Raw genomic sequence first — 19,622 nt, forward strand, 5'->3', positions numbered from 1 at the left:
ATTATCCTTGAATGACAAAAAAGATAATGACACATTTTTCCTGTGCATTTGGAAAGGACTCACATTCTCTGAAATTTATAAAACAGAAAAACTATCCATTTTATGCACCTTGCATCATTTTTTTTTTTGGCTATTTCTGAGAAGCTGGCATCTCAAGCAGCTGCCTGAAAATAATCATTTCTTCCTCCAATCTTTGCTTCATTAGGTAAGAAGCTATTTATTCATTCAAATTTTATGAACAAAGCACTATTTTAAAATAATGGGGTTCCCCAAATCAGAAAACCCATTCTTACTTCTACTTCTGCCCCAGCTTGGCATGTTACCTTATTAAGTGGTGCCCACTTGGGGACTCAGCCACCTTTATAATCTAAGATCTTGGCCTCAAATGTACAGAATGGGATTAATAATAACCTTTTGTTTATGAATCACTGTTATCATCTCATCAGCCTTGACTCCCTGATATAATTAATTCATTATTTAACTATATTGTATATGCTTTGGAAATGTTCAAATTTAGGAAACAATGCCAACACTTTCCCAAGTAGTTGTACAAATCTGTACTTCTGCTGGCAATGCATAAATGATACAATTGGTTCCAGTACTCACAAATGCTTAGTTCTTTCAGACTTTTAAAAATTATCAATATAATTGGCACAAAGTCGTCTATTTCTGTTTTACTTGCCCTCCTATAGTACAAGGAAAATTTTTCCCCAAAGTTGAAGTTTGGAACTTTTCCTAAGCACTTGAAATAGAATGAAATAAGTAAAATGCCAGAATTTTCTCAGCAAAAGGAGAATTACAGGTGATAGTCTAGACACTTCTTGGCTAAAGATTTTTATTTTCTTATTTTATTTTATTTTATTTTTGTCTTTTGGAGACAGGGTCTCTCTATGCAGTTCAGGCTGGCCTTGAGCTCACTTTGTAGCCCAGGCTGGTCTGGAACTCGCAGTGATCCTCTTGCCTCAGTCTCCCGAGTGCCAGTATTACAGGCGTGCACCACCACTCCTGGCTCAAGATTTTTAAAAATAAGGAAAAAGAAACAATTCCCGAGTAAGTATAACCAATCCTGAGACTAGAAATAAAAGTATACTCCAGAAATTAAGATGTATAAGCTTATCTGACATAAAAGGACATGTCTTCCTGTTTAAAACAGGAGAATACTGGCAAGTCAGAGGGAAAGATATGAATTAACCCTGTTTTTGATGAATTTTTTCAATTTTTAATTTTGTTCTTCAGATTCTATTTCCAATTTATTTACAAACTGTTTGTTAACCAATTAGATGATAGGTACTCTTTTTCATGCAAGATCATTTAATGAATATAAATACAGAAAAATAAAAAAAATGTGACTAATTGTGTATTGACTGTGGCCTTGAATAGTTTACATTTGCCTTAGGAGACATTCATTTTTGAAGCTGCAGCCCCACCTCATTCATCATTTAGAAAAATACGTGTTCATTGTACCACAGTTTTGAAAAGCCATTGTGGTTCCCACAGTAGTTGTTTTGTGTGTATGTTTCTAGCAGCCTTAATTCTAAATTATAATACTCATTTCAGTGTGGATAAGCATCAAAATGCAACTTTGTAGTAGACATAATTCACTTAAAAGAAATTTAGCCAAGATCATTACTTGATTCATGGGTGTCATTCTATCATTGCCTGTGATGATGTACCAATTCTAATTACATCTAACTGCTTACGTAACATTATGTGCTTGGCCAAAACTAATTGCAACCATATCCTTCAATGCTTTTTGTCTATTTGGGAGATGGAAATTTAAGTGCCTTGTGTCTAAGCAGAGAACAGTTGCTTAACATACAGAGATCGGGATGAAAGACCTCTGCCTTTCTTAGGCATAAAATAGGTACTATGTAAATACTACTCCTAAAGAAAGAGAATCAGTTCACATCCTTGGGATATTTTCATCAAATTCTGTGTACATCAAGAATTAGAGAAACATTTCTGCTGAAAAGTTAACTATTAGTTGGTGGTGGTGATGCAGAGCTCAGCCTGCACGCTGCATGGCTGAGGCAAGAGGAGCAAGTGCGACCCCAGCCTAGAAAACTTAGTGAACTAGCAAGACCTTGTCTCAGAATATAAAATAAAAAAGGGCAGGAGATGCAGCCCAGTTTGAAGGCCCTAGGTTGAATATTTGTTGCTCAAAACAAGAACTAACTGCCGGCCTTCTAAAATATTGATATTATAGATCATGACTAGTTGATCAGACCAGTGAACTAAAATTGTTCCTAGAATCCAATAGGCGCTCCTTTTGCCTTTCGTTCTTGTATACGGTGTCGGAGGGAGCGATTGGGTACTGCGCTCTTTAAGCAAACTTAGGAATGTTCCTTTCTGATTGGCGATGTGATGTTTTGGTAAGACACTCTGGTCAATACAGAGGTTTGCTCAAGATTGTCACCTATTTGACAGAAAAACGAGTGTCTCTCTTTGGCTTACTTTTACCACAGCCTTGTCAAACAATAATTTGATCAAGCAGCAAGTATTCCTGGCATGCCTGCCATGTGCAAGGTATGGATGTAAGGGCTTGGATGGAGCAGAAAAAGAAAATAGGGAAATAATACATCCCAATTCACAAGGGCATTTCCTGATGGTACTGCTGAAATGCAGGCTTCCTTGATTCCTCCCTTCTTTGTATAGGTATAATCCTCATAGATTACCTTTTCTTTGTTTTATTTTCATTCATCTTATCTCACCAATGAGATTGTGAGCAATTTAAGATGTCAGAACCTTGGGCAGTGCTCACCTGAGATCCTAATAATTCCTGATGGTGCTAATCATACTATCATATAATTGTTCTCCATAATTACTTTAGTAATATTCAAGCAAAGTCATCCCAATGCTTTAGTCCACTCATCTTTACTATAACTTCCATAAACACAATCCAAGGAAAAATTGATGAAATTCAGTGTATCAACACCAAGCAATAGTTTTGGGCTCTTCTATCAGTCTGATGTTTGCAGCAAATTGTGTGAAAATTTCTGAATAATTTAGAACAATAAACAGCATTCTTTCTTTGTGATGGGGTATTTTGATTTGTTAATTTTAAAAGCAGCAGTTTGCTTTTAAAATTAGGTTACATCATTTTTAGTTCTGATGCAAACTTAGTACAGTGCCTATTAATATGAAGGGGCAAAAATAATGATCTTGGATTTGTATAATTTTCCCAAAAAGTAAACCGAGAACTTCATGTTCTCTGGGGCATGACGCCGTAAAGTATAATGAAGACAGAGCTGCTGGATCTGTATTCTGCCAACTATTACTATCCAACTTGCCACTGACCTTTCCCTGAAGCCCTCAAAAGGCCTTGTTATCTTTTTCTTTTCCTCTAATTTAGTGACTATCCCTTCCTTACAGCTCTAATTCTGCCGTAGGAAACCTCAATCAGTGAATTGTGGAAGAAGGATAAAAAATATTTTTAGATGACAGAAGTCAATGCTGGATAACAGTGACACCAAAGAAAATTATCTCAGAAAAGGTCACAGTTTATAATGAAGGGTAGAGAAACTAGGTACAAATGACATTAATTTTCTCTACTTCATATGCTTTAGTGCCTCTCTCTGCAATCTAACAGATAAAGGAATTCCCCAATCCTGTGGGCACTGAAAAGACGAGCTCAATTCAACTTTTTCTAAAAGGTGGTCTACATACCAGACAGGATGTGAAACAGATCACTAGCTGTTAGTTGTGACTTGGAAAAACTCTCCCCTTAGCAGGCCTACCCTAGCACTGGGTGATTCTGTAGCCACCCGATGGTAGGGGACCTCTACAGAGCACTATGCCACCTCAGCAGAACCGTGAGAAATCAGTGTATTTCTAAGGACATGAGGAGTTTCTCTTTGTAAGTGCTACAGTGAACGTTACCAGGACCGGGGGTATAGCCCAGCGGCACAGTGCCTGCCTGGCAAGCACAAGGTCCTCAGTTGGATTCCCAGTGCAAAAAAAATATCAAAGCCCTCTAATTAGCATCTCCCTACTGCTCTCCCTTCCATATCCCCCTGTACCTCTGCTTACTGAGTATAACCCAGCAAGGCACAGCCTTAGCAATCCTGCCTCATCCAGTGCTCAGTGGTTTCCAACCTTTTCCTAAAGCTCCTCCAACCCAGCACAAACTTTCAAATATGCTTCCTCCATCTTCACCGTGGAGCTCATAACCACCTCCTAAGTGAATCCTAACCTCTCTATGTATATTTTTCTCATTGGCCTTATACTTTCTTTCCCTAAGTCATCTTTTCAATGATAACTTTTTAAATAAACAGCTTTTCCTCTAGACTCACTCTAAAAATGTATTGTGTAGTCTTGCCTTTATTTGACAAATTTGGAGAAGATGCTGACATACCAGTTTTTTTAAACCACACGAGAACTGCATGGTCCCTTTTAGAGTCAGAAATTGTGGTTAGCCTATAACATAAGGCCCTGCTTATAAACTCAACATTTGTCTTGTTTGTTTGTTTGTTTGAGACAAGGTCTCACTATGTAGTCCAGGCTGGCCTTGAACTTGCAGTGATCTTCCTGCTCAGCCTCCTGAGTACTGGGATTATTGCCATCCACTGCCACCCCCAACTCATTTTCTTATTTTTTAAAAGCATGAGGAGCGCCAGAGTTCATCAAAGTGAATATTAAATGCAGAGAAGCACCCAGAGCGAGCAATACGAGCAAAGTGGACCACACTTAAGTGTGAGCACATCAAGTACCAAAATCAGTTTTAAATTATAATTGTATAACATGAAGTATAATAAAGACCAACTCATTTATGCTTTTATATCCAGGAGAACATGATGTGTTTTCTTAAAATGAACTTGTAAAGGTAAGTATACATTCAGTTTAAAGGAAGCTTTCTTTGCAGAAGTTTAAAGTTATAAAAAGAACAAATAATGGAATGAGTCATTCATTCACTCTTTCATCCGACATTTATCGAACACACTTATTGAGTACTTCTACACTATTGGTAAACATTGTTTCAACTACTAAAAGGCAACTTTTGAAGTGGGACACAAATGAGTGAGTTTGACTCTTTTAATAGTGTTATGAATAATACCATTTTGTTAAGTATACACATTTTAAGAAATTTCTGTCTAAATGCTTTTGAGAGACAAATTAAGGGAAGATAGCAAAAGAAAGCTGTGTAAGATGGAAAAAAACCTACTTTTAACTCCGAATGCAGGCACTGAACCAAAGTCACTTTCTAGATAAAAAACAGTCTGTGAAGATAAACATGAAGGTCATTACCAGGACCATGTTACCAGTGGGTTAGCATATTCCAAGGTAATGGAATATCGGTATCTACTGTCTTATTTGATCTTATTTTAAAACAAATAGCACTTTTTAAGAGAAAGGGTATAAGGTTTTGACATTTACTAAATGCCTTCTATATGCTAAAAACTTTAAGTGAACCAATTCATGTAATCTCTTTGACTAATTTATACTCACTGCCATGCCACGGTTGAAGTCAATTAGATTTAAGGGAGTTGAGAAATAACAATTACAATCATTACAATAATAGAAAGAAAACAACACTAGTTAGCATCTGTTTAGCATCTAGACAGTGTTAGGTACTTCACCTTAGCAGATTTACACTAGCAGCTTTTCTTTGCAAGTCCATAAGAGTTGAGGGCCCTCGGGTAACTCTCTGCAGCTCTCTTGGCCCCCTACATTAAGTGGTGGTTTAATTACCCCTTTCACTGGAATGTTGTGAAAATTAAAAGTAATACTTTGTATCATGTCCAGAGCATGTCTGACACTGAGAAGATGATTATGCATGACAGTCAATGACAGTTTACATTATACCTGTGAATAACATCTCTTAATTGATGCTGGACCTAGTCACAAGTTCATTGAGTACTAAAAAAAGAGCCAAGCATGGTGGCACAAACTTGACAGGCTGAGGGAGAACTAAAAGTCGCAGCCCAGCCTGGGTAACTTGAAGACTTCCTAAGATTCTCTCAAAATAAAAAAATAATGTAAGTAAAAGATTGGTCGCATAGCTCAGTGGTTCAGTTTCCAGTACAGCTGGTTAGCCAGTATTTTTAAATCACTTCAATTTTTTAGCCCAGATTTCTACATAGTTGTTTTTAATTTGAAGAAAGCCAGAAACAAAGCTCTCCTGTGCATCTGGAAGAGCATTAGCATTCCCTCTAATGTCGATAAGCAGAAATTCTCCTTTTCACTCCTGGGTTATAACCAAGCCGCATTTACTGGTAAAAGTATTAAGTATTTTTGGGAAAAGGGGGAGCTGGATAAATAATTTAGGCTTTTAAGCCTGTCTTTCCTCATCTATTCACTGGTGGCAAAAATTCACCACTTATTAGACTGTTGAGGAATTTTTCAAAAGTTGTGCCTTATGTATGTCCTCAACAAATCCTAATTCATTCCCAACAGTCAAATGAAACATACTGTACTTCCAAGAAAACCCAACAAAGTCCTTTAGTAGAGTGCAGCAGGAGGCACTTGATGAGACGGGAAGTTGAGAGAGAACTGGTGAAAGAGTGCTAAAAAGTATTTCAATCGTGTTAATTCTGTTATCGATGTTCAGTGTCATACTTTCTAACACTAGTGCTTTTTGTAATATTTCATCATCTCATTTCACTGCCACCTCCAGAGAATGAATAAAAACGTCTTCTATAAAACCTATATGCTCCTTTTACCTCTCAGCACGTATACCTACTTCGTAGCTCATCAGCAAAGCCAGGTAGATACTGAAACATTTGTAGAGATCATTTTTTAAAATCTTCAATCCTCAGTTCTTAGCTTTCCTTTTTAATCTTTTGTGTGCTTCGTAACAATGGCAAGGCAGCTTGCCAGGCCTGCCTTCCCTGCTTCCTGATATCATTTCATATTTCATCAATGAGTTTGCAACCCCTGATCGTTTATGAAAATACGTCCATAAACGCTTCATTTAAGAACAGTTTGTATCCACTTTCAATGAGTCCTGCCATTTCAGTTGTAGATTTCCTTCATTATTTCAGCCGTTTCGGTTCTTTCTCTCTACCAACAGATCAGTCCTCTTGAAATTTCAAAATGTGGAACTTAATAGCCTCCCCCACTGTTCACTCTATGTGCTCACCTGATACCACTGCTCATTAAACTTTAAAGCTATTTCAATATGTGTATAAGGAATTTCCATCTCATTCAGCCTTCTCAACACAGAAGAGCTCGTTTTCCTCAGGCTATGTCTTATACTTTAAGTTCAGTGAACACACCAGTGTTGTTGCTTGCTTATCTCTCGCTTTTTCACTTTCTCCTACTTGTGAGTCCAGAAAAGCCAGTATCTTTAAGTACTAGCTCAACGATAACCTTTTCTACAGATCCTGGCCTGCCCATCCAACCCTACTCCCAGGCTGTAGCAAAGTTATCCATTGGTACCTTCTGCTTTAGCAATGTGGTTGGCAAACTATAGACTTTTGTTATGGCCTATGAGTCAAGAATGGAGTTTGCATTTTATACAGTTGGGGAAAAAATCAAAAGATGAATAATATGTCAAGATGTGTGAAAATTGTTAAGTATTGGAATTTCAGAGTTCATAAAGTTTTTACACTTGATCTTAGCCAAAAGGCCGAGAAGCGATTCATAAAGTTTTTATTAGAACCAACCCCTCCCATTTATTTCTATGTTGTCCTGGATAACTTCAAGGGACAATAGAAGAGCTGAGTACTAGGAACAAAGTTCATATGCTCCACAACACCCAAAATATTTACCACCTGACTTTTTATAGAAAAGGTTTGTCAGGGGCTGGGGATTTAGTTCAGCAGCACAGTGTCTGCCTGACAAGTGCAAGGTTGTGAGTTCGATTCCCAGTACCAGAAACAACCACAAACAAACAAAAAAAGGTTTGTCTACTGCTGCTCTTTGACTTTGCTACTCCAAATGTAGATCATTGACTCTTGGAGTTTGTTAGAAAAGAATCTCAGGCCCCTCTCCAGACCTACAGAATCAGAATCTGCAGCTTAACAGGATCCCCAGAGGATTCTATTCACACAAAGATGTGAGAAACACAAGTCTAGCCCTTATCATGCTGTCTTAAAATTGTCAGTAACAGGTGAAAACTTGAAAACATGACCAGGGTTATAAAGCATGCGAATTATGTCAGGCATATGCAATTTAAGAAAAAGTTGGGTCCTTGCAAAATAGTAAAACACACTTCAGGGAAAACAAATAAAATGCAATATTAAATTGAAGTAGATAAGAAAGGCTGAGTGTGGTGGTGCAGACCTATAATTCCAGCACTTGGGAGACTGAGGCAGGAGAATCACTGTGAGTTCAAGGTAAGCCTGAACTATAAAGTCAGTTCAAGTTCAGCCTGAACTGTAGAGTGAAACCTTATCTAAAAAAGACAAAAAAAGTAGTTAAGAATGCTTAATAAGGAGGAAATATGAAGAATTATATCACTTAGCAATGTATGTAATAACATATTTCATTTATATTTATGTAGTCAATAATGTACTCATACTGTATTATACATGTATATACATATTCTATTTCTTTCATGTGAAATGTAAGCTCAGTTAGCAATAATCCTTAACAGTTTACAGGTTATGTTATAATTTATTTGTCATTCATTTGAATTGCTTATTTAATAAAGAATAACGATGTGATTTGGACATCTGATCACTTAACATGTGGATGTAATGCTCTTGGTGCATGAAATAGGTTACAAAAGACTCAAAATTCCTTCTCAGCTACTCCACAATTCAAGTAGGATATTACTCATTTATAAGTGTCAGCCACTTGTATAGCTAACATTACATTCAAAATCATGGCAATAATTTCACTCCTGCCACAGTTGTCAGCCAGCAACTCACATATGCAACACTACTTTGAGGTCTTAGTCAACCAAGGCTTCCAATTTTTCACTCAGGCTGCAATATTTACAGCTGCCTCTGGTGGGGGAGAGTAGAAAAATATCCTCTGCAACTAACAGCCATAGACTAACAAACGCCAAAAGTTACACAATGATTTTTTAATAGATAATGCCACATTTATTTACCCAGTAAATGGATATTTATGGAATCATTGCTATATGCTCTGCACTCTTCTAGATGCTAAGAATGTAAGACTGAGCAAAAGCAAACACTGTCTCTCATCTCTCAGAGTTCGCATTTAGTAGAGGAGAGAACAATCCCCAAGGAAATACAAAAGCAAAGAGTACAAGGTTTGGGACGGAAAATGACCCGTGTTCTCCATGAGGGTATGGATGAGGGCCCTCCCCTAACCGGGTGGGAGGAAGGCTTCCCATTCCCTGAAGAAAAGATTTTAGTGTGTGGTTTGAAGGTTGACAGGAGGTAAGTGGAGATGTGAATGTTAAGAGAAGTGAGGAATCAGAGGTAGTACTCATGACAGAAGACACTGTCTCTGGCAAGGAACTGAAAATAGACCAACATACATGAAGCATTCATAATAGCAGCTGTAGGAAAAGATAATATGTGACACTGAGGCAGTAGACACGGACCAGACCATATAGTATGTGTTGTGTCTTAGAAACCATGATACAAATTTTGGTACTTATATTAAGAACAATACAAATTGAGAGAGTAGATGTGGGAGTGAAAATGTGTAATTGGTAAGGCTAGTGCAAAGGCTACTCCAGTACTCAGGGAGGAGGTGGTGGAAAACCAAACTGGTTTATTAATTGTTGAAATAGAGTGAAGATATTCGGAGCTAAAATGGACAAGAGTAAGTGGTAAATTTGACTGTGGAGGACAGAGACAGGAAGATGTTCAAGGATGATCCACAGTTCCTTCCTTTTAACTACCCAAATGACAGTATTATTTTCCATGATGCTAAGAAACTTGCAATATGCTGAGAGCACTTTTACTTTCTTCCATAATTAAAACATATGGAGGGGTAGGGAATGTAGCTCAGTGGTGGAATGTATATCTAACATGTGTGAGAGATTGGATCCCCAGTGCTGCCAAAACTCCAAAGCACCCAATCAACCAACCAAAAAATACTCAATTTATAGATTTTAATTGATATATACTTTCCATGGATACATCACAAATATATGAGTTAGTTTTCATATTTGACTAGAAACTTTGTGAATAGTTACTATTAGTTTATTCGTTTCTCTAAAACTTTGTTTTAGGCTAGGTTTGTAACTCAGTGGTAGAGTACTTGCCCAGCATGTGTTAGGTCCTATATTTGATTCATAGCACCACAAATAAAAGACAGATAATAGAAAGTAGGGAGATAGATCTTTTGCAAATGAGAAGGGGTCTAAGAGATGCAGGGAAGGGAGAAGCAAGGGAGGGGAAAGGTAATGAAGAGGGAATTAAGATGTGTTATGTATATGTACCAATTCCCCACAAGAAATGTGATTATTACATGCCGTAAGCATGGACAGTGGACCCTTGACTTAACTAACTCAATGCGTTCCCAAGGGCTGGTTGTAACTCAGGTTGTGAATTGAAGGCTCAGGATCCTCTACACAGTCTTCAAAGTGTCTCTGCTGTATACAGGCAGATCTCAGTGTCCTTACAAAGATATTGACCCAGGATCTCTCAGTTAACTCCATACAGGAGAAGATGTTGTAATGTTCCTTCCAGAACTCTCTTAGGGTTAAATCTGCATCTTAGACCATCTAGATGCACAAGTAGCCAGTATTCAGATCATAACTCAAGTCTTTGGTTGTAAATTAAAACTATAACTCCAGGCATAACCCAAGTTGCTCGTATGTCAGGCCAGTCGTAACTAGAGGGTCCACTCATAAAAACTAAAAATTAAGAAAAAAGGATTTGTTTGAGAGACTTATATGGACAATCTTAGCTAGGTCTATGCAGTAAGAAAATTTTAGAAATAAATTGTTAGAAATCTTACACATACAATGTATTGCTTGTGTGGGACATATGTTTATGTTTGGGGGGATAATTTTTAGTAAGAGTAAAATGTGGGGGAAATAATGACACAATATGAAAATAGTCACTTCACGCAGCACAGAGAAACTTCTACGCCATTAAAATGTCCATATTTTATTTGAAAACTAAGTGTTATGTACCTAAGACTAATAAGTATTTTAGAATAGTAAAGTAAGCCAGGTGTGGTGCTGCAAACCTATAATCCCAAAAGTATGACAGGCTGAGGCAGAAGTATGGAAAGTTTAAGCCCAGCATGGGCAATTTAGCAAGACTCTGTCTCAAAATTAAAAAGAAAAAAAAGGCCTGGAAACATAGCTCAGTATGAAGGTTCTGGGTTCCATCCCCAGTACTTAAAAAAAAAAAAAAGTGAAACAAAGTGAACATTCTCTGTGTCACAAACTCTTTAAAATTGCTAGCTTTTTACATAGCATGTATCAATATACTTACTGCAGTTACTAAAATTATGCCTTTATTTTATATTTGGGAGATGTATATGTGCTGAAAATGTATAATTTAAAAGGACAACCATATTTTTGAAATGTGTATGTTCAAAAACTGAAAATATAAGTAGAAAATTATTTGACAGTTATTATCTAGTATGGATAGACATTAAACTCTATATTGAAATTGTTTTGCTACTCCCCTTTCAAAATAACTTAACTTTCACTTATTTTGCCAAAGTTGAAATATTTTAAAATGTGTGTATTTTAAATTATGTTGTTAGCTGTGTTGGATTTTGCCTCAAATGAGAATGAATACGTATGTTGTGTGGTCTTTCCAGTTACCAGTTTGCTCAGTTAGATTATTAAATATAATTATCACTTCTTTTTCATGGAAAAGAATTTCAAATTATTGTTTTTTATTCCTATATGGTTTGAGGACAGCAATTCCTTGTTGAACTACTTAGGTAATCACATATGTTTGAGTTCAGTTGATTATTATAAAGGACCACTTAGAATTTCAGAATATCAGTAAAAGTAAAAACTGCATAATGTGAAACTATAAAGTCTAGGATTTCCCATGTCTTAAACATGTATATGTTCACTTACTAAAATGCATGCTTGGCTGAGTGTCATTCTTCTGGAGGTGCCATTATTATGTCCTTATAAGTTCAATAGTTATTATTAAAACAAATTATTGAATACATATATTATGTTCAAAACACCATATTAGTTCTTGCAGGTAATTAAAAAATGTATGTACTCTGTACAGAACACATCATCTTCCATTACTTAGCACCAAATCCTGTGCTTCTTTCCAATCTTTTTTATTAGATATCATTTAACTTAATCAAATGATGCATTGAAGTGGGAAAAATGTAATTATTCTAATAAAACCAAGAAATTAAAATGTTTGTGAATAAAACAAATGACAATAAACTGTAAAGTAAAATAATGGAACAATCAGTCTAGGTAATAATTGATGCTTGTTATGGAATCAATCTTTCTTTCTCTCTCTTTTTTTCTTTCTTTCTTTCTTTCTTTTTTCTCCCTTCCTTCATTTCTTTCAGATAGGGTCTTGCTATGTAGTTCAGGTTGGTCTGGACTCACTTTGTAGCCCAAACTGGCCTCAAACTCAAGGCAATCCTCCTACCTCAGCCTCCTGAGTGCTGGGATTACAGGTGTGCGCCACCACTCCCAGTTTATTTATATCTTTATCAAACTAATTTTGTAACCTAGAGTAAAGAACTCTGAGATAGATATTTAACTCAGTTATACAACAGAGAACTCACTGAAAAAAAATAATTTCTGCTAACTGAGCTTGCATTTATTTGTAGCAACACAAGTACACATATTTTTTTATTTTAAAGAGAAAAACTATAAAAAGGTACAGAATTTCAAAGCAAGATAATAGGAAATTAAGAATGGCTATTATATTACCTATTGTTTTCTTTATTTTTTGAGATAGGGTCTTGCTATGCAGTTCAGGCTGGCTTTGAGCTCACTTTGTAGATCAAGCAGGTCTTGAACTCTCAATGATCCTCCTGCTTCAGCCTCCCCAGTACTGGGATTACAGGCTTGCACCACCACGCCTGGCTCAATATATTACGTATTCTTGTCTTCAAAGTAGTTGCTCAGATTACCAGATACAGGCATGCAAATTTGATCAGACAATATAAGTGTTCCTTTCAATGAACTAATGGAAACTAGTACAATTATCTTAGCTATCCTGTGTATATAGCATATCTTTTTTTCCTTTTCTTTTTTTCTCTTTTCCCCCCACCCCAATTGTTTCCCTGTTGAGCAATTATTTTCCCTTTCACTATATCTATTGTACCTTTTGGATCTTATTTACTCTTTCAGTTTCTTACTCTAGGGAGACAATACGATGTTTACACATGTGTGTCTGTTTTATTTCCCTTATGAGTATGATCTAGTTGCATCCTTTTAATAAAAGCCTCGAGTTTATCTTTCTTTATAGCTGAGTAGTACTCCATTGTATAAAAATACCACATCTTTTTTATCCATTGCTTGGTTGATGGACATTTGGGTTGTTTCTAAAATTTACCTACTACAAATTGTGCTGCTATAAACATGGGTGCACATATAGCGCTGTGGTACGATGTTTTCATTTCTTCTGGGAAGATACCCAAAAGCAGAATAGCTGTATCGAGTGCGACCTCTAATGCTATTTTTTGAGGAATCTTGTTAGAAGTGTCAAGAAAGTAACAAGTATAAATCCTATCATGACAGTGTACAGGGAATGCATATACACTATTTCTTCATTACATTAGCTTTTTTGTGAAGATGTTGTGATTTTAGAGAAAAAATGTTTAATTTTAATACTTACTGCTATTACAAACCTTCTCCAACTCAGGAGCAACACAGTTGTCCAATTGATCATGTTTCACAGGCAACATTGAATACATTTCCTAAATTGTTACCTTGACTATAATATTAATACATGTATACATATATATTAGTCATAGTGGCATATACCTAGTATATGCATAAGTAATGCTTTAGGGAAGTATTACTAAGTGAACACAAATCAAGTGACTTAATTTTTAAGAACCACTGAATTCTATATAAGTTAAAACAGCCATGGAAATCATTAGGGATTTCAAAATATACATTGTGAATATATATTATGAATATATATATAGTGAATATATATTATAAATATATATTTCGAATACGCAAAGGAGTTGAGTGTAGCGCAAAGGAGTTGAGTGTAGCTCAGAGTAGCTCAGTGGCAAAATACTTATGTAGCATGTGTGAGGCCCTGCAGTCCGTTCCTAGTACCACAAAAACAAAACAACTCTGATAATGTGTGGTTGTGAATGTATACGTATTATAATAAAACTTTTGGTACCTTTTTGTATACAGTGAAAATTAATATATTCAACATTATTTTTAAGAAATAACCCATCTCCACCTCTGTGTACTGAATATGGTATGGCACGTATATTTTTCATGTCACCAGCTTGCCCTGACAAGGTCAACCTTACGGAGAAGTGAAGTAGACAAAGACCTTACATCATATGAGATAATATTTGAAGCACACTTCCTTTCAGCTCATTGAGTGATTCAATTACTAGAGGCACATTTCCAATGTTAAAATCTGCCTTTCTCTGGTGAACTCTTACCATCTTGTCTAGTGAAATTCTGTATCATCTCTAAGGTTTTATTGAAGAATTATTTTCTTATTCTCTTTAATGGTTTGAGCAATCTTTCATTCTTACATCTGGTAATCTGAGCAATGTAGTTGAGGACAGCAATATGCAATGTAACAACCACTGCTGATTTGTATTAATTTGTCTTGAGACCCTGTATCACTTTGAATGTTTTTGCTTTGATTTGTTTATGTTCGTGATACTGGTATGCTGCTACTGATCTATTTTTTGTTTGCTTGTTTCTCATGTATTACTCTCTTTATAATAAAGAAAGAATATGCCTTTCTCTGGATGAGGTAGGACTTGGCAACTTTTGCCACCTTAGGAGAAATTTACACATTAAATATCCTCTGACAGCTGGATTAGAAACAGTCATCAACAAGCATATGCACGTAGGCAGGAGGGAAGCCCAGAACATTCACTATGCAGTTGTGGAGGCTCAGCACATAGAGGTAGGAAGACAACAGGGTAAACACAGGTCTGTGTGGATAGGGAGACACTGAAGGTGAAATTGCCTTCACGTTCTGGTAAGGCTGACCTTGGTCTTGACCACTGCGCCGGACTTACAGTGTCACTGCTATATTGGAAATGATCTTGTGTGAGCATTCTTTGAAGCCTGGGTGTGTAAACTTACCTGCATTTCCATGTTAATCTATTTCACCAACACAATGAAAACAGCAGCAGGCACACTTGGATCTTCACAAACTTACCATGCGCGAACCAGTACGACTGCTGGGACTTGTGAAAAATTTCATACTTTAAACTTTTCAAATTTCCCTTATAAATTCTCTTTTGATCACTTCCCCAACACACATTTGGAAAACTCTTTAGAATATCAGGACTCTTTCAATGCATATTAAATAAAGGAAGTATCACATTTACCATCATTTTAAGTGGTGATTTGTTAATAACAAAGCAGGAGACTTTGGTGTTGGCCTGTCCATGGATGCATTTCAATGCAGCCACTCTGATGCAACTGTCTTTGATGGAAAATTTGTTTTATTCTTTTTAAAATTTTTGCTGATGTGTAGCAGACAGTTCCAATCCTATTCCATCCCTAACCTCTCAAATTTTTATGGGATTCCTCTTTTCACTTTATTTTTATATTATTTAGTTTATTTTCTATAATAAGTAGGTATTAATGTTATACTAAAAGTGTATGTTAAACTTTTATGCTGGGTTTAGTGGCCCATCACTGTAATCTCAGGTACCTGGAGGCTGAAGCAGGAGTATCACAAGTTTGAGGCTAGCTTAGACAACTTGGTGAGATCCCATCTCAAAATAAAGCATAAAAGGGCTGAAGATATAGCTCAGTGGTAGAGCACATATCTAGTATGTGTAAGCCCCTGGGTTCAATCCTCAGTACTGCAAAAAATAAGTAAAACAAAATTTGATTGGAAAAAGAAAGAGTTAGCCTCTATAATCATATAAATTCTTCCTCCAAAACTATCATTCCAAAAACATTTCGTGGTAGTATATACATATAAGAACAGTCAGAATCTAATTGAGAATTTCCTAAACAGTGTTTAAAATAATAGATCCAATTTTGACACACTTTGCCTAATTTGTAATACATTTGCTCTATCAATCATGCTCCAGAAATCTGTAGAATGTGGAACTGTCCGCTTTGTTTTTCAACATTGGTGACTGATAGCTCTTCTTTAAAAAATTAAGTTTTCTGTCCCCTCTCCCCTCATTCTGATATTTTTAGGTCTATCTATTAAGATTTTTTTTTCAGTGTTGGGGATGGAACCCAGGAGCTCAGACGTGCTAGGCAAGTGCTGTACCACTGAGCTACACTCTTAGCCCTCATCCATCAAAACTATTTTGGAGAACTTCACTTTCTGAAATTTATCGTGGGAAAACAACAGCTGAATTTCCTGCCCTCCTTTGTGCATATAAAAGTTTGTCAGTGAAGAAAAAAATTGAATATTTGTGTTCTGTCTTTACTAAGTTGTCCCAATTTATACCATCTTATTTTATAATTATTTACTATAAAACTATACAATTATTGGAGTGGTAATTAGCATACAGTACTTGGTAATAAAATAGGAAATATTTTTAGGTTATATTTAAATACTATTTGCCAATTAAAGAATATTCTTTTTCAGATTTGGTAAGCCATAAATGATATATGTTTTACTAGTTTGAAGGTCAGTCTAAGTCAAGAAAATGACAGCAATTACCTAAATAAAACAGTTAAATATTATTGCAAAATAAGAGCCCTTATGCATGTTTATGGGTATACTTACAGTTACTTTTGAAGCATGCTGTTCATTGGCCTGTGCTTGTGGACATTAGCTGATAACCCTAAAAGCAAACATTGGAAAAAATGCAATAAGAATTCTATTTCAGTTACCTATAGCATTTTCATGTACATATGAAACCTGACTGAAAAGCAGGGAGGCTGCTATCCAAGCTTACACACATAAAATCATTTTAAGGGCTGGGGATGTAGCTCAGTGGCACCGCCCCTGCCTGGCAAGCACAAGGTCCTGGTACCAAAAAGAAAAACCCAATTTAAAAACTGAAATATCAGTACAGCAGTATATCAGTGTCCATCCTTCTAATAGAGGAAATTAAACATCAGTTAATTATTCTAAATGAGTCAGCAAAATTCTAAATAAAATGTTATGTTTAACTATTATTTCAAAGAAAAAATGTACAATGCAGGAGTAGTTAAATGGTATTTGACCCATAAAGTGATATTAGATAAAATGTTTGAAAATCAGCATTTTAGTATCAATTCCTGCAACAGTATAAGCTACCAATATTTATTTGGAGATGGAAAAGCAAAATTGAAACAAATATTAGCCAGCTATATTTTTTGTTGTTTGATGAATAAATATGGTGCAATAATGTTAATATTAAACATATTTTAAGCATGAAAAGACTTTCAAAACATGTAAAACATGACCAAAATATGCTAGAGGAATATTAAAATATAAAGCAAACACTTCTATTCAGCCAAGGAAGTAAAATATAGTGATGAGAAAAGTATACATTGCATTACAGTAAAGCATAAGATCATCTCGATTCATAGTAGTGATCCATTGTACCTGCTGTAGCTCCCACTTAAATTATTTTATCTAACTGTATAAGTGCCCTTGGTGGAAATGAAATGGTTGTGGCCAGCGACTGCGGAGAATGGAATTACACCCTCCTAGTGGCCAATTGTGATTAGTGCAGGGAGTACAGTGTGAGCTATGATTTTGATTATCTCATTTAGGATTTATTTATTACAGATTCTCCTCCCCATTACAAGGCTGAAATATCTTGTAATAAAGCATTTGGGCTCTTTCATAAAAATTCACCTAATCTGATAACTTGAAAATTGTTTCCCACAACTTACCAGCTAAACATTTTTTTGTGATTTCTGTAACACTTCAGGGTAGATTTCTAAAAACCTGAATTAATTTTGAAAAAGTTTGGAATACTGTACCTTAATTAAAATTAAAACTTTTCCTAACTATAGTATTCCTTATATTAATATTTTTCATGTACTATATACTGTCTTATTTTTTCTCTCAGCTAGTTATGCATCAAGTTAAGGCATATGTTATAATAAACATTTTGTCATTTCAAGTTTCTCTTCACTTTACTGAACTACTATTTTTTAAATTCCCAGAATAACTTTGATTTTAATCCTTTTGTAGGTCAGTAACTGAAGATAGAAAAAAAAATCTAATCACAACCTTGTTCTACGTACTAACCCACACACTATGCAATTTCGTTCTACAAAAATAATGCATAGAATATTTTTAGATTTCACGTGTGTAATCCTAATGTTGTAGACAACTCAGCTAAGTTAGTTAGAATTATTATAGGCAGTCCGACAGGCCTAGGCCCTCAAAGGACTCAGTACAAGAGATATGCTACATCTGCGGAGGAGCGTCTGTTGAGGCCAGGCCTCAAGACAAAAGATGGAATGACTGCACCTACATACTTCCGCTAGGGATAAACAATGATTGATATGTTAAATAGGCATCAGTCACCCGAGTGATAGGCCAGGAAGAGCCTCTGACCCTCTTCCTCCCAGAAAAGTCCTTGTTTGTTCCGCGTACACTTGCTAGGTGACCTGCTTCCCAGTTGGATTAATATTACCTAAGCAACTATACTTGCAGTCTTATTAGTTGACCATAGTTTTGTCCCACCTTACATCTGCCTCCTGATTTTGCTCTATAAAACCTCCTTGAGAAGCGGTGTCTTCCACCCACTCAAGACCTCCTCTCTTAGGTAGAAGGTTTCTTTTTCCCAATAAATATTTCCTGCTCTTAACCTCCGTTGTTCCTTAGAATTCATTCCTGGATTTTGTGGAACACCAACTTGACATATCCGACATCTAGCAGGTTGGGAGTTATAATACTGCCCTGATATTATTTGGATTATTTAGAGGTCTCTTATCATTCCTACATCACATTACTTTTGATAATACTTATAATGAATTTATAAAAAGACATTAAGACTAGTCTTATGATTATTCAAGAGCGATTTTGCCCTAGTTTTCGTACAAAAATTATTGCTTTTGCTTTCATCTCACCCTAGTGAAGACATTATAAAATAGAAGTTTCAATTAAAAATTGTGCTCTAAAAGTCATAAGAATCCATAAAATTTAATGGATATATTTTCTTCCTTACTTCTCCAACAGTTGAAATAATAGGACAAAAGCAGACTTTAATGTGCAATTGTCTCTCAAAGAAATACTAGTCTTGCTGTGGTTCAGTAGTCATTAAAATACCAGTACTCAGTCCTGAGCAGGATGAGTAAATGCTACCTTTACAGAAGAGTTTAATCTTCTTCTTTGGATATTCATACTCATTTAAAAATAAGGTGCCTTCTTTTCAGAATGAAAACGGGACCACAGATGGACCAGAAGGTGCCTTTCTACTGCTTACTTTGTGTTCTTAAGAAATCACTGTTAATGAGTATTATTTACATATAATGTGCAAGTTTTAAATGTGGAGTTCTGTTGGTTTTGATAAATGCTTGCAGTAGGGTAATAGCAATTTCAGTGATGTCAAAGACACTTTTATCCTTCTCCTTCACCACTTTCTGAATTCAACCACTATTGATTGTTTTTGCCTGTTTGGGGAGTTCATATAAATGCAACCACACAGTAGGCCCTTTGCTTTCTCTATTT

The 19,622-nt window shown here is 35.9% G+C and overlaps 1 protein-coding gene across 1 annotated transcript in view; it reads right to left on the reverse strand.

Annotated features, from left to right (window-relative positions):
- Htr2c (5-hydroxytryptamine (serotonin) receptor 2C, G protein-coupled) overlaps nt 1-19,622 on the reverse strand; it is a 213,733-nt gene that overhangs the window by 173,293 nt on the left and 20,818 nt on the right. Inside the window, exon 2 of the mRNA XM_005404627.1 lies at nt 16,734-16,791. The gene's annotated coding sequence lies outside the window, so the exon portion shown is untranslated. The remainder of the gene's footprint in view (nt 1-16,733; nt 16,792-19,622) is intronic.

This window comes from Chinchilla lanigera, unplaced genomic scaffold (assembly GCF_000276665.1).
Source record: "Chinchilla lanigera isolate Chin_1 unplaced genomic scaffold, ChiLan1.0 scaffold00089, whole genome shotgun sequence".
NCBI lineage: Eukaryota > Metazoa > Chordata > Mammalia > Rodentia > Chinchillidae > Chinchilla > Chinchilla lanigera.